This window comes from Chlorocebus sabaeus, chromosome 28, assembly GCF_047675955.1.
Source record: "Chlorocebus sabaeus isolate Y175 chromosome 28, mChlSab1.0.hap1, whole genome shotgun sequence".
Lineage (NCBI taxonomy): Eukaryota > Metazoa > Chordata > Mammalia > Primates > Cercopithecidae > Chlorocebus > Chlorocebus sabaeus.
Window position 1 is genome coordinate 6,559,784 of NC_132931.1, and position 15,627 is coordinate 6,575,410.

At 46.1% G+C, this 15,627-nt stretch overlaps 1 long non-coding RNA gene across 1 annotated transcript in view; it reads left to right on the forward strand.

Annotated features, from left to right (window-relative positions):
• The window catches only part of LOC140710593 (uncharacterized), a 148,040-nt gene extending 132,632 nt beyond the window's left edge, over window positions 1-15,408 (forward strand). The window contains exons 4-5 of the long non-coding RNA XR_012091664.1: window positions 9,128-9,254; window positions 14,925-15,408. This is a non-coding gene — a long non-coding RNA (uncharacterized lncRNA). The remainder of the gene's footprint in view (window positions 1-9,127; window positions 9,255-14,924) is intronic.
• Window positions 15,409-15,627: the final 219 nt, after the last annotated feature.

Genomic DNA, 15,627 nt, shown 5'->3' on the forward strand with positions numbered 1-15,627 from the left:
CCAGCCTGGGCGACAGAGTGAGACAACGTCTCAAAAAAAAAAAAAAAAAAAAAAAGAATAAAACTGAGGGCCGTGCATGGTGGCTCATGCTTCTGATCCCAGAACTTTGCGAGGCTGAGGCAGGCAGATGACCTGAGGTCAGGAGTTCGAGACCAGCCTGGCCAACATGGCAAAATCCCTGTCTCTACTAAAAATACAGAAATTAGCTGGGTGTGGCGGTGGGCACCTGTAATCCCAGCTACTTGGGAGGCTGAGGCAGGAGAATTGCTTGAACCTAGGAGGCGGAGGTTGCAGTGAGCCGAGATGGTGCCACTGCACTCCAGTGTGGGCAACAAGAGGAGAACTCCAACAACAACAACAACAAAAATAAATAAAAAATAAAACTAAGGTTTTCTGGAGAAGAAAAGACTCTGCCTCAAGACTGTAACAGAGAAATTCTGCCCAGTTAGTTTCTAGCCTGCCCTTATAGATTTTGGGCTTGCCAGTCCCCATAATCATATAAGCCAATTTCTTATTTTTTTTTTTTGAGACGGAGTCTTGCTCTTATTCCCCAGGCTGGAGTGCAGTGGTGCCATCTCAGCTCACTGTAACCTCCACCTCCTGGGTTCAAGCAGTTCTCCAGCCTCAGCCTCTCCAGTAGCTGGAATTACAGGTGCCCGCCAGCATGCCCAGCTAATTTTTGTGTTTTTAGTAGAGACAGGGTTTCACCATGTTGGCCAGGCTGGTCTTGAACTCTTGACCTCAGGTAATCCACCCACCTTGGTCTCCCAAAGTGCTGAGATTACAGGCATGAGCCACTGTGCCCGGCCCATATAAGCCAGTTTCTTAAACTGCCTCTCTTTCTCTCTCTCTCATAACACTCATCCCTAGGAGAGAGAAAGAGATAAATAAATCCTATCAGTTCTCTTTCTCTGGAGAACTGAATGACACAGGAAGTAGGTTATTGGCCTTTGAAGCTTCTTGTTGTTGCATGTCATAAATTAAAAATGAAATAAAATTTTAAAGGATACATTACACTTCAATATATGTATATTTTTATTTGGAAATTATTTATATGTACCCAAGTACTAATATGTTGTATACATTACAAAACACAAAAATAGAAGAATTATAAAGGATGAACTATGGGCCCGACATGGTGGCTCACGCCTGTAATCCCAGCACTTTGGGAGACCGAGGCAGGCAGATCACCTGCAGTCAGGAGTTCGAGACCAGCCTGGCCAAGATGTTGAAACCCATCTCTACTAAAAATACAAAAATTAGCCAGGTGTGGTGGCAGGCACCTGTAATCCCAGCTACTGAGGAGGCTGAGGCAGAAGAATTGCTTGAACCCAGGAGGTGGAGGTTGCAGTGAGCTGAGATTGAGCCACTGCACTCCAGCCTCACGACAGAGTGAGACTCCATCTAAATAAATAAATAAATAAGTAACTGGAACTCAAAGTTGAAGCATTTCCTTCCTGCTTTCACCAAGGCATCCTCACAGTTTTTGGAAATCAGCTGACCAAGGTGAGAGGTGACAAAGGTCAAACTTCAATGATTACAATATAATAAGAACTGAACCAGGATAAACAAAGATGAAAGTCTAAGTCAATTTTCTTTCTTTTCTTTTTTTTGAGACAGAATCTTGCTCTATCCCCCAGGCTGGAGTGCAGTGGGCAACTGTGGCTCACTGCAGCTTCTGCCTCCCGGTTCTAGCAATTGTCACACCTCAGCCTCCCTAGTAGCTGGGTCTACAGGAAGGTGCCACCATGCCCGGCTAATTTTTGTGTTTTTAGTAGAGATGGGGTTTCACCATGTTGGCCAGGCTGGTCTCAAACTCCTGGCCTCAAGTGATCTGCCCACTTCGGCCTCTCAAACTGCTGCAGTGCAGTGGCAAGATCTTGGCTCACTGCAACCTCTGCCTCTCAGGTTTGAGTGATTCTCCTGCCTCAGTTTCCTGAGTAGCTGGGACTACAGGCCCCCGCCACCACCCCTGGATAAATTTGGTATTTTTAGCAGAGACATGGTTTCGCCATGTTGGCCAGCCTGGTCTTGATCTCCTCACCTCAGGCGATCTGCCCGCCTCTGCCTCCCAAAGTGCTTGGATTATAGGCATGAGCCACTGTGCCCGGCCCCAGCCAGAATAATTTTCAACTTAACGTTTGCTTATCTATGTTTGAAATGAGAGGTTTCCCTGAAACAGAACCTTTCAATCTATTTTTCCAGTTTTCCTCAAAATTGTGAGCGTACAAACACAATCAGAAATTCTGCACATCCCCAAATAACCAGACTGTTATGACTTTTTAAGCCTGATGCCAGATTTACATCAAGATCCTCCTTACCTATCTTGGTGAGACAGGCTCATGTTTTAAATAACTCCTGGCACTTGAAGAGTGATTTTGCTTCCAGAGCAATTTCATTAAGCTTGACTCAGCATTGCCTCACCACAAAGTCTGGAGGCAGGAAAGTTTGGAATGGCGTCTCTTGTTTTGTAGATGGGTCTTATTAACAGCGACAAGAAAAAGTCCAGCTTTTTGGAAATGAAAAGTAGAATGACGGTTGCCAGGGGTAGAGAGGAGGAGAGAGAAAAAGTTGTTCAATGGGTTTAGCGTTTCAGTGTTGCAGAACAAAAAAAATTCCAGGGATTTTTACATAATACCATGCTTATAGTTAATGCTACTGTACACTTAAAAATGGTTAAGATGCTCAGGAGGCTGAGGCAGGAGAATCGCTTGAACCCCGGAAGTGGAGGTTGCAGTGAGCCAAGATCGCACCATTGCACTCCAGCCTGGGCAACAGAGTGAGACTCCATCTCAAAAAAAAAAAAAAAAAAAAGAAAAGAAAAAAGGTTTAGATAAGTTTTATGTTATGTGTTTTTTTCTTTTTATTATTTTATTTAACATTCTGGGATACATGTGCAGAACGTGCAGATTTGTTACACAGGTATACATGTGCCATGGTGGTTTGCTGCACCTATCAACCCGTCATCTAGGTTTTAAGACCTGCATGCATTAGCTATTTGTCCTAAGGCTCTCCCTCCCCTTTCCTCCTACCCCTGACAGGCCCCAGTGTGTGATGTTCCCCTCCCTGTGTCCATGTGTTCTCATTGTTCAACTCCCACTTGTAAGTGAGAACATGCAGTGTTTGGTTTTCTGTTCCTGTGTTAGTTTGCTAAGGATGATGGTTTCCAACTTCATCCATGTCCCTGCAAAGGACATAAACTCATTCTTTTTTATGGCTGTATATTATTCCGTGTTGTGTATGTGCCCATTTTCTTAATCCAGTCTATCACTGATGGGCATTTGGGTTGGTTCCAAGCCTTTGCTATTATGAATAGTGCTGCATTAAACATACTTGTGCATGTGTCTTTAGAGTAGAATGATTTATAATCCTTTGGGTCTGTACCCAGTAATGCGGATTTCTGGGTCAAATGGTATTTCTGGTTCTAGATCCTTGAGGAATTGTGAAGCCATATGCATTTCTTTAGTATAACAAAAAATAACTAAACTGGGATTTGGGGAGGTTAAACAAATTGATCAAGGTCACACCATTGACCAACAGATAGAAACAGGGTAGGATTAATGTCATTTGGTGGCCAGTTCATGTTCTTTCTGTTATATAGAGTATGCAATGTATAAAAAGAAATTTTCCTTCCCTTCCTGTCTGTGGCATGTAAATTTGGAGCAGTCTAGACTATCTTTGCGATAACAGACACTTAAGTAGATTCCAAATATTTCTTTTTTTAATCCTTCGTGTACAACATTGACTTTTCTAATCAATAGTTAAAATAAACCTCGAGGATTTGCCGGATTATTTGTGAAATGTAGCAGGGAGCACTGCAACTTATCAGTAAATACACAGGTGCGTAAAATGAAAGGAGGAAGAGGGGAGAGCCAGCCCCAACTCCTGGCCACCATCCAGGTCTGTGATTTAACTTTCAAACGACAAATCAATGACACGCGGTCATTCTGTAGCTCCCAAATCATTCCATCACAGCAGAAGACACAAACGCCGCAACCCACCGGCACGTAGAACACTCACCCAGCAGATCCAGACACGCAGGTGAGATCTCCGGGTTAGAAGACCCCAGGGAGCTGTGCAGCTACTAGGGAGGAAAGAATTTAGAGGAGGCTGCTTTTGAGCTGTTCAGCTGGTCCTGATCATTCTTGGAAATATGTCTCTTAGGGGGATCCTTGATTGATTGATCGACTGATTGATTGAGACAGAGCCTTGCTCTGTTGCCCAGGCTGGAGTGCAATGGCACACCACCACATCTCACTGCCTCCTGGGTTCAAGCGATCCTCCCACGTCAGCCTCCTGAGTAACTGGCGGGCTACAGGCACCTGCCAGCCATCACACCTGGCTAATTTGATTATATTTTTGTAGAGACGGGGTCTCACTATGTTGTCCAGGCTTGTCTCAAACTCCCAGCTGGGCTCAAGCAATCCTCCCGCCTCAGACTTCCAAAGTGCTGGGTTTACAGATGTCAGCCACCTCGAGGCCCTTATTTTTATTTTTATTTAACTATTTCAGTGAATTTCTCTCAGCATCATATAAGATGTGTACTGAATACATACTACCACAGAGAGAGATTACAAATCTTAAAATACTCATTGTGTTACTCTGCTAGGACAGCTGTAACAAAATACCACAGACTGGGTAGCTTAAACAACAGAAATGTATTTCTCCCAGTTTTGAAGTCTGGAGGTCTTAAATCAAGGTGAAAGTAGGGTTGCTTTTTCCCAAGGCCTATGTCTTCTGCTTGCAGACTGTCCTCAGATGGACTTTGCTCTGTGTGCATACCCCTGGTGTCTCTTCTTCTTCTTTGTTTTTTTGTTTTTTTGTTTTTTTGTTTTGATGAAGAGTTTCGCTCTTGTCGCCCAGGCTAGAGTGCCATGGCACCATCTCGGCTCACTGCAACCTCTACCTATGGGATTCAAGTGATTCTCCTGCCTCAGCCTCCCGAGTAGCTGGGATTACAGTCGGGAGCCACCACACCTGCCTAATTTTTATATTTTTAGTAGAGATGGGGTTTCACCATGTTGATCAGGCTGGTCTTGAACTCCTGACCTCAGGCGATCCAACTGCCTCGGCCTCCCAAAGTGCTGGGATTACAGACGTAAGCCACCTCACCTGGCCTATATTTTTATTTTTTTAATGGAAAAATAATAATTGTACCTATTCATGGGGCACATGGTAATTTTTAAAAATGTTTATATATTTAAGGGTCATAAGCGTAGGCTTCTTACATGCATATATTACATAGCGATGAAGTCTGGACTTTTAGTTCAGCCATTGCTGAGTGATTTGGGTACTGTTAGTAATAGTACCCAGGCCAATCTCAGTGGCTCATGCCTGTAATCCCAGCACTTTGGGAGGACAAGATGGGTGGATCATGAGGTCAGGAGATCAAGACCATCCTGACCAACAGGTGAAACCCCGTCTCTACTAAAAATACAAAAATTAGCTGGGCGTGGCGGTGCATGACTGTAATCCCAGCTACTTGGAAGGCTGAGGGAGGAGAATCACTTGAACCCGGGAGGCGGAGGTTGCGGCGAGCTGAGATTGTGCCATTGCACTCCAGCTTGGCGACAGAGCAAGACTCTATCTCAGAAAAAAAAGGTACCCAAATAGTAATAGTAATAAGTAATTTTTGAATGCTTACTCCCCCCACATACCCACTCACCTTTTTTAAGTCTTCAGTGTCTATTATTCCACATTTATAAAACAAACCTCTTAATTTGTGTGTTGGGAAGGGAGAGGCTGAAGACATATTTATGTCCATGTGTATAAGGGCACAAATATGTCCTTATACACATGGACACACATACATCTTACTGAGATTATTGAGAACAAAAAAGACACCTAAAAGTAAAAGGAAAAGACTTCCCACACTTTCAAGCACCTTTCTCAAGACTTCTCTATATGACCAAGGCGGGCAGATCGCTTGAGTCCAGGAGTTCGAGACCAGCCTGCGCAACATAGCAAGATCCCATCTCTAAAAAACAGAAGAGAGAGACAGAGACAGAGACAGAGAGAGAATTCCCCTATATGATGTTGTTTCGCTAAAATGAGGGAGTGCATTAAGAAAGTGGGAGGTTCTGGGATTCCCAAAACAAAGAATCTAACATCAGAGAAAGAGGAATGCTTTCACCAGGGTGATGAGGAAAGAGGAGCTCAGGAGACAGCCGTGCCATAGGCCCCGCGATCTGCTGATGCAGATGGGAGCAGCTCAGGAGGGAGACTAGCCTCAGGCACACAGACGTAAGAAGGAGGAAAGTCCCCGAGGAGGAGCGAAGTCACTTGTGCAGACATCCTGAGCTATCGAGTTAAGCATATGGAAGAGCACACGGAGGCTCATGTTGGGAAATATTTCACCAGAATGCTTTGGCAGAAAACAAAGAACCCCATAGAGCCCCATAGCCGCACCTGAGACAGTTTCCCAAATGCTCCCAAAATGTGAGAAGAACACTACAAAGCCAAACATTAATATGCGTGTCTAATTAAATGCTTACAGATCTTTTTTTTGTTGTTGTTGTTGAGATGGAATTTCACTCTTGTGGCCCAGTCTGGAGGCTGGACTGCAGTGGCTCTATCTTGGCTCATCGCAACCTCCACCTCCACCGATTGATTCTCCTGCCTCAGCCTCCCAAGTAGCTGGGAGTAGCCTCCCAAGTGTGACACCACGCCTGGGTAATTTTGCATTTTTAGTAGAGACGGGGTTTCTCCATGTTGGTCAGGCTGGTCTCGAACTCCCAACCTCAGCTGATCCACCCGCCTTGGCCTCCCAAAGTGCTGGGATTACAGGTATGAGCCACCGCACTGGCCCTTGTTTACAGATCTTAAGGTGACAACCCGACTGCAACCCACTGACCTACATACATACACGTGTGTGTGTGTGTGTGTGTGTGTGTATGAGTGTTTATTGCAAGATATGGTACATTTTTATGTATTGTAGGACGAAGCTTCCAAAAATAAGTTTGGTTGGGGGCAAGAGGAAATAGTTAATGGTTACAAATAAAGTATAGAACAAACAAGACCTAGTATTTCATAGCACAAGAGGGTGACTATAGTCAATAATAACTTAAGTGTATATTTTATAATAGCTTAAAAAATGTGGCCCGGTGCAGGGGCTCATTCCTGTAATCCCAGCACTTTGGGAGGCTGAGGTGGGTGGTTCACCTGAGGTCAGGAGTTCAAAACCAGCCTGGTCAACATGGCAAAACCCCATCTCTACTAAAAACACAAAAAATTTAGCTGTGCATGGTGGCACATGCCTGTAATCCCAGCTACTCGAAAGGCTGAGGCACGAGAATCACTTGAACCCAAGAGGCAGAGGTTGCAGTGAGCTGTGATCGCACCACTGCACTCCAGCCTGGGCAACAGAGCGAGACTCCGCCTCAAAAAAAAAAAAAGTGGGGGCGGGGGAGAAAAAAATAGCCTGATGTGGTGGTGCATGCCTATAGTCTTAGCTATTTGGGAGGCTGAGGCAGGAGGAGTACCTGAGCCAGGAAAGGTCAAGGCTGCAGTGAGCCGTGATCATATGCCATTGCACCCGGTCTGGGTCACAGAGTGAGACCCTGTCTCAAAAAAAAAAAAAGAAAAAAGAAAAAAGAAAGAAAGAAAGAAAAGAAAAGAAAACAAAAAAAAAAGTCCATTTGGTTAGGAAAGGAGTAGTAGCAGGGGTGGATTTTATGTCTAGGAATCAGCACACGGTGTTAGGGGAACCTGCGTCTGAGTCCAGGCCAGGATGTAGTCATTGGCTCTATGGGATCTTCCCCAGCAAGTGCTCTTTGTGTTTCCTGGTTTCTTCTTCTGAGCATTCCCGCAGTTTCCATCTCCTGAGGGTGTGAGGGAGGTCCAGTGAGATAATGGCAGTAGAAGTGCTTTGAAAAAGACAGCGTGCTGTCCAAGGGCATGGCCAGCATCTCCATACTCAATCACCTCACACCGGTTGCTGGAAGGGTTGCGCGGGGTAATGGACGTGGAAGGCCCTTGTAAATTACAAAACGCGAAAGAGATGGAGAATGATTAGTAGCAAGGCGTGATTATCTATGTGGTTCCGATAACAACACCATTTTGCCACCTGCTGCCCAGACATTTCTATAACGGCACGACTTTTCAAAGACACGAACTGTGCATGCTGGGGTTTGCCCAGCTGTAAAATGAGATATCTCCAGGGATGGCAAACACAGCCAGCTCTCATGGATCCATGGAAATGTTTATCCCCGGAAATGAGATGTGGAGGGGCAGGATCTCAGGCTTTAGAGAGGATATGAAGCCCTGCCAAGTAGAAGAGGGTTGGCTGGGAGGATGGAAACAGCAGCCGGATTCAGTGGATGTTTTATAGAGGCAGATCAGGCTCAGGACATAGTCTTAATTACTTAATCACTTAAAACACCTCATTAGTTCCCTAAACCCCTTCTGCCTTTAAACATGTTTCCTAGACCGGGTGCGGTGACTCACGCCTGTAATCCCAGTAGTTTAAGGAGGCTGATGGGGCGGGGGGTGGATCACCTGGGGTCAGGAGTTTGAGACCAACCTGACCAACATGGTGAAACCCCGCCTCTACTAAAAATACAAAAATTAGCCGGGTGTGGTGGCAGGCGCTTGTAGTCCCAGCTGCTTGGGAGGCTGAGGCATGAGAAAGGCATGAACCTGGGAGGCGGAGGTTGCAGTGAGCCGAGATTGGGCTATTACACTCCAGCCTGGGCGATAGAGAGAGACTACGTCTCAAAAACGAAAACAAAAACAAAAAAAAATGTGTTTCCTCTTTTTTTTTTTTTTTTTTTTTTTGAGACACAGCCTCGCTCTGTCGCCCAGGCTGGAGTGCAATAGCCCACTCTCGCCTCACTGCAAGCTCCGCCTCCCAGGTTCACGCCATTCTCCTGCCTCAGCCTCCCCAGCAGCTAGGACTCTAGGCGCCTGCCACAACGCCCGGCTACTTTTTTGTATTTTTTAGTAGAGACTGGGTTTCACCATGTTAGCCAGGGTGGTCTCGATCTCCTGACCTCCTGATCTGCCCGCCTTGGCCTCCCAAAGTGCTGGGATTACAGGCATGAGCCACCGCACCCGGCCGTGTTTCCTCTTTTAACCCTCTTAGTTGCTCTGGGGGATCATGTCTTTTTTAATCATTCCCATTTTACAGTTAAAGATACCGAGACTTGAGGAATTACGTCGAAGTTTCCAGCATTGAACGTGAAGCAAGCAGGATCTGTTGGCACCTCATGAAAACTGCAAAGCCCACGCTTCTACTGCAGTGTTGCGTTTGTATGGTAAGCACCACAGTTGTGCAGGCGTTGTTTTCTGTGTGGTTTTATGAATGGGTGTTTTCCATCATGCCAAGTGTGTAAGTCCAGGTAATATGGTTTGGATCTGTGTCCCTACCCAAATCTCACGTGGAATTGTAGTCCCCAGTGTTGGAGGGGGGCCTGGTGGTAGGTGATTGGATCATAGAAGTGGATCCTTCATGAATGCTTTAACACCATCCCTTTGGTGCGGTTCTTATGACAGAGTTCTCAAGAGATCTGGTTGTTTAAAAAGTGTATAACATCTCTGCCCTCTCTCTCTTGCTCCTACTTCAGTCATGTGAAGTATCTACTTATCCTTTGCCTTCCACCATGATTGTAAGTTTCCTGAGGCTCTCCCAGAAGCTAAGCAGATGCCAGCACCATGCCTCCTGTACAGCCTGCAGAACCATATGTCAGTGAAACCTCTTTTATTGCAGAAGTGTGAGGGGGAGGCCACACTGAAAATACTAGTGGATCCCAGCACTTTGAGAGGCCAAGGCAGGAGAATGGCTTCAGGCTACAAGCTCAAGGCCAGCCTGGGCAACATAGCAAGATCCTGTCTCTATAATTTTTTTTTTTTTTTTTTGAAAATTAGACAGTCGTGGTGTACACTGTAATCCTAGCTACTGGGGATGCCAAGGCAGGAGGATTGCTTGAGGCCAGAAGTTCAAGACCATCCTGGGAAACATAAGAAAACCTTGTCTCTAGAAAAATATACAAAAGTTAGCCAGGCATGGTGGTGTGCACCTGTAGTTCCTGCTACTCAGGAGGCTGAGGTGGGAGGATTGCTTGAGGCCAGAAGTTCAAGACCACCCTGGGAAACATAAGAAGACTTCGTCTCTAGAAAAATACACAAAAATTAGCCAGGCATGGCGGTGTGCACCTGTAGTTCCTGCTACTCGGGAGGCTGAGGTGGGAGGATTGCATGGGCCCCGGACGTTGAGGTTGCAGTGAGCTACTGCACCACTGCACTCCAGCCTGGGTGACAGAGTGAGATCCTGTCTCAAAAAAAGAAAACAGGTTCCCAGATCCCAGCTCAGACCTGCTGCATGAGAATTCCAGAAGCAGGAGCCCAGGAATGTATTTTTAAAAAGTTCCCTGGGTGATACTGCTGAATAATCATAACAAGAAACTGCTGCCCTCCAGCAGCTATTTAGCAAAATGCAGAACACCTGGACCGTTCTTAGACTATTTGTTTCTTAATGATTGATGTATCAATCTAGCAGCAACTCACATTTCCCCAGGCCAGTCACACCTGCCTTGAAGCTGGAATGGTGGCGATACCAGCTCAGGCTCTGGGAACCCGAGAGAGCCCTCCCATCCTGCCACCTCCCCCAAGCGGTGCGATCAGTGCACAAGTGGCTGTCTCACACGAGCTGGTGGGTGACCATCCTCTGGGTGACCATCCTCTTGGTGGGCAAGTGTTCTTTCCCAGACTATTTTCAGCACTAGCTGGGTTGCAGCCTGTTCACCATGGGGTTCCCACCGCCACTCCAGAATCAGCTGCGTGACTCAGCACCAGGCTTGCCATTGGACGAACATGCCACTCACTCTCAGAAGCCATTACAGCAAAGGGCTGCTTCGGCTTTTTCTGCCTGGCATGCGAAGTCAAGGGTATCTGCTCCATATGGCACTGCATAATTTACAGCACAATTTAACTCCTGCTTATATAGCCTAGTCTATGCAAAGCTGCCATTTGCATATTTATTAATTTGCAAAATTAATGCCATTTTCTTAGTCCCTTACAGGATGTGTTGCCCGTCCCTGTCTCTGAATTAATTTTCATCTAAGGTGGAAACATTTGTTAAGGGAGTTGGCTCAGGCCAAAGTAATCAAATGCTTGGTGATCAAACGCAGGTAGTGGGTGGGGAAGAGGGAGCTAACGTTTATTGAGGGCCTAACTGTGGCAGGCTCCAAGAAAATTAATGGTGCACAATGCATGTCTCCAGAAACATCCTCGTAATGTGATATTATTGCTGTTTTATCAATAAGAGTACTGAGACTCAGAGAGAATAAGTAACTAGCCCGTTGTCACATGACTAGTAAGAGGCAGAGCCTTTGATGGCCACAGAAGTCAAGAAGCAGAGTTTGGGCCAAATGTAGTGGCTTACATCTGTAGTCTCAGCACTTGGAGAGGCAGAGGCAAGAGGATTATTTGAGCCCAGGATTTCTAGACCAGCCTGAGCAACAAAGCAAGACCTCGTCGCTACGAAAAATCAAATAAAATGAGTTCGGCATCATGGCGTGTGTTTGTAGTTCTAGCTACTCAGGAGGCTCAGGCAGGAGGATCGCTTAGCCCAGGGGTTCAAGGCTGCAGTGAACTGTGATCATGTCACGGTGCCGTAGCCTAAAAATAAAAAAAGGAGAAGCAGGGTTTTCACCTGCACTGATTTTCTTAATTGAGAAAGACCATTTCTCTGCATAATTAATTTTTTTCAGAGAGTACTCAACACTCCAGGTATTCCAGTGCTCACAGATGTTACCCATAATATCACATAACACAAGACTTTAGGCAGACAGGAATGGGAGATGTATATTGAGAAGCTTACTCCACTTATTACCAGCATTTGAGCAGATTTACCCAAGAAAAACAATGATTTTGTCAAAATTCCCACCTGATGGCACTGGGAACGTTTCAACAGTAAGGCCAGTCACTTTTTTTGTTTTTTTCTTGAGACAGGGTCTCACTCTGTTGCCTGGGCTGGAGTGTAGTGGCACAATTTCGGCTCACTGCAACCTCCATCTCCCAAGCTCAAGTGATCCTCCTACCTCAGCCTCCTGGGTAGCTGGGACCACAGGTGTGTGCCACCATGCCCAGCTAATTTTTGTATGTTTTATAGAGACAGAGTTTCATCATGTTGCCCAGGCTGGTCTAAAACTCCTGGGCTCAAACGATCCATCCGCCTTGGCCTCCTCTGGTGTTAGGATTACAGGCGTGAGCCACCGCACCCAGCTACTTTTCGTTTTTAAAAATTCCTATTCTCAATCCTTCCTATCTTTCAAGCCATTAGCCTAAAGGTTAGTTATCACCATTAGCTAGCTTCTTAATATCATTTTCTGAATTACTGTTATCTATCCCTCAGTCTGTGACCATGGTCTTTATCCCAACAGTGACATGGCCTGCCTTAGCCACCAATATCCTTTCTCACTGTCTGTAGATTAGATCTCTCCAAGGATTTTATTACCTTTCACTACTCCTTTTTTTTCTTCCTTCCTTCCTTCCTTCCTTCCTTCCTTCCTTCCTTCCTTCCTGCCTCCCTCCCTGCCTCCCTCCCTTCTTTCCTTCCCTTTCCTTTCCCGTTTTCTTTCTTTCTTTCCCTTCCTTCCTTCCCTCCTTCCCTTTCTTCCCTCCCTCCGTCCTTCCTTCCTTCCTTCCCTCCTTCCTTCCTTCCTTCCCTCCTTCCTTCCTTCCTTCCCTCCTTCCTTCCTCCCTCCCTCCCTTTCTTCCCTCCCTCCCTCCTTCTTTCCTTCCCTCCTTCCCTTTCTTCCTTCCCTCCCTCCCTCCCTTTCTTCCCTCCTTCCTTCCTTCCTTCCCTTTCTTCCTTCCCTCCCTCCCTCCCTCCTTCCTTCCTTCCTCCCTCCCTCCCTCCCTTTTTTCCCCTCCCTCCCTCCTTCCTTCCCTCTTTCCCTTCCTTCCTTCCCTCCCTCCCTCCCTCCTTCCTTCCTCTCTCCCTCCCTCCTTCCTTCCTTCCTCCCTCCCTCCCTTCTTTCCTTTCCTTTCCCTTTTCTTTCTTTCTCTTCCTTCCTTCTTCCCTCCCTCCCTCCTTCTTTCCTTTCCCTTCCATTTCTTTCCTTCCTTCCTTCCCTCCTTCCTTCCTCCCTCCCTTCCTCTCTCTCACCCTCCCTCCCTCCTTCTTTGCCTTCCCTTCCCTTTTCTTCCTTCCCTTTCCTTCCTTCCTTCCTTCCTTCCTTCCTTCCTTCCTTCCTTCCTTCCTTCCTTCCTTCCTTCCTTCCTTCCTTCTTTCCCTCCTTCCTTATTTTTCTTTTGAGGCAGGATCTTGCTGTGTCACCAAGGCTGGAGTGCAGTGATACACTCATAGTTCACTACAGCCTCGAACTCGTGGACTCAAGTGATTCTCCCAACATAGCCTCCCGGGTAGCTGGAACTACAGGTGCACATCGCCACACCAGATACTTTTTTGTGTTTTTTGTAGAGACGGGATCTTGCTATGTTGCCCAGACTGGTCTCAAACTTAGTAGCTCTAGTGATCCTCCCACCTCAGCCTTCCTAAGTGCTCGGATTATAGGTGAGAGCAACTGTGCCCGGCCTCACCAGTTTCTCAATCACGTTTGTCTACTCCCTTTTTTCCCCACCACACACTCTCCGTCTTGTTCCTTCCTTTCTGAGTGCTGTTTACTATATTGTCATTTCAAGCTCCTCCTCCTCACCCTGCTTGGAGAAATTCCCCTGTGACTTATAAATCTGTACCTTGAACCCTGCCTGAGAGGATCTTGAACATCTGAAAACATCCAGCTGTCTACCAGACATATTTCTGTAAGAACGCCAGGCAGAGCTAATTCAACATTTCCAAACCCTCCTTCTTCTTTCTGCTGAAAACTTATTTTCCCTTCTGTATCACCTATCTTGGTATATTGTGTCATATATCTCTTCCTTACAACTCAAGACCTTTCTCACTTTAACAACCCCTTTATCCCTAACCTCCAGTGACCAACTGATTATAAAATATTACCAAGTTCTTCCCAATGTACTTCTGAAATCTAGCTCTGAACAACTTCCAATCCTATCACCTGGTTTTGTTCCTCCCAATCTGCCTCAAGTATTAGTAGTATTATTGAGATGGAGGCTCGCACTGTCACCCAGGCTAGAGTGCAGTGACATGATCTCGGCTCACTGCAACCTCTGCCTCCTGGGTTCAAGCGATTCTCCCGCCTCAGCCTCCCAAGTAGCTGGGATTACAGGCGTGGACCACCATGCCTGGTTAATTTTTTGTATTTTTAGTAGAGAGGTATTTTTAGTCTTGAACTCCCGACCTCAAGTGATCTGCCCGCCTTGGTCTCCCAAAGTGCTGGGATTACAGGCATGAGCCACCATGCCCAGTCAAATATTCTCTTCATTGTGTCATTGCAATGGGCTTTCCAATTCTAGGGTGTCCTGCCTCTAGTCCATCCTCCACACCAGCATCACTGACATTTCTAAAACACAGCTCTGGGCCGGGAGGGGTGGCTCATGCCTGTAATCCCAGCACTTTGGGAGGCCGAGGTGGGCCTCACTTGAGGTCAGGAGTTCAAGACCAGCCTGGCCAACATGGTGAAACCCTGTCTCTACTGAAAATACAAAAATTATCTGGGTGTGGCAGCAGGCACCTGTAATCCCAGCTACTCGGGAGGCTGAGGCAGGAGAATCACTTGAACCCGGGGGAGAAGGTTGCAGTGAGCCAAGATCACGCCACTGCACTCCAGCCTCGGTGATGGAACAAGACTCTGTCTCAAAAACAAAAACAAACAAAAAACCAACATCAACAACAACAACAAAAAGCACAGCAGTGATCGTGTGACCATTTTGCAGGACATTTTCTCTATTAACTCTCTGATACCATTGGAGGGATGCGAGCCCCTCTGGGTTTTGTGGGAGGAATTTACACTCCTTGAAGCAAAAACAACAAAAAACGAGTCTTCTTATGTACACACCCACAGCCCTTGGGACAGAAGACAGAATAGAGGCTGAAAAAATCGCTTGTTGGAAGAATGAATCGTGGGTCTGCTATTACAAGAAACTTCTTGACTTCTAGCCTTCTCTCTCACCACTCCTTCCTTAGATCCTAAGATTCAACCATCCCTGACATCAACACACTGTGTTCTGTGCTTTGTACCACCTGTTTAGCTTTGTACATGGCATTTCCACGTGGTGGGACCTTGCTCCCATACAATCTATTATACTTGGAACACCCTTCCTTTATTCTCAAAACTTAATTCCCTTTGAGAAAGTTTCTCTGATGCTTTCGTGACAATGAGCCGATCCTTCCTCCCTGCAACCATTCTTTTGTCTCCAGGTTAGAGAGAAAAAAAAAATATATATATATATATATATGTATGTATCTATATGAGTAAACTAAGATTCAGTTTCCAGAATCCTCGACCAAGCACACACAAGACTTAAGTCATTTTCATGAAACAGAGAAAAAGTCCAGGCTAAGTAACATTGTATTGCTCTTTGACACTTTTGTTCTCAAGCAGAAGCATAGCCACCAAATAAGTTGAGTCAGAGATTTTATGTGTCGCCAGGATGTGAACAAAGAACCAAGGCTTGGCCGGGCGTGGTGGCTCACGCCTGTAATCCCAGCACTTTGGGAAGCTGAGGCGGGTGGATCACGAAGTCGGGCATTTGAGACCAGCCTGA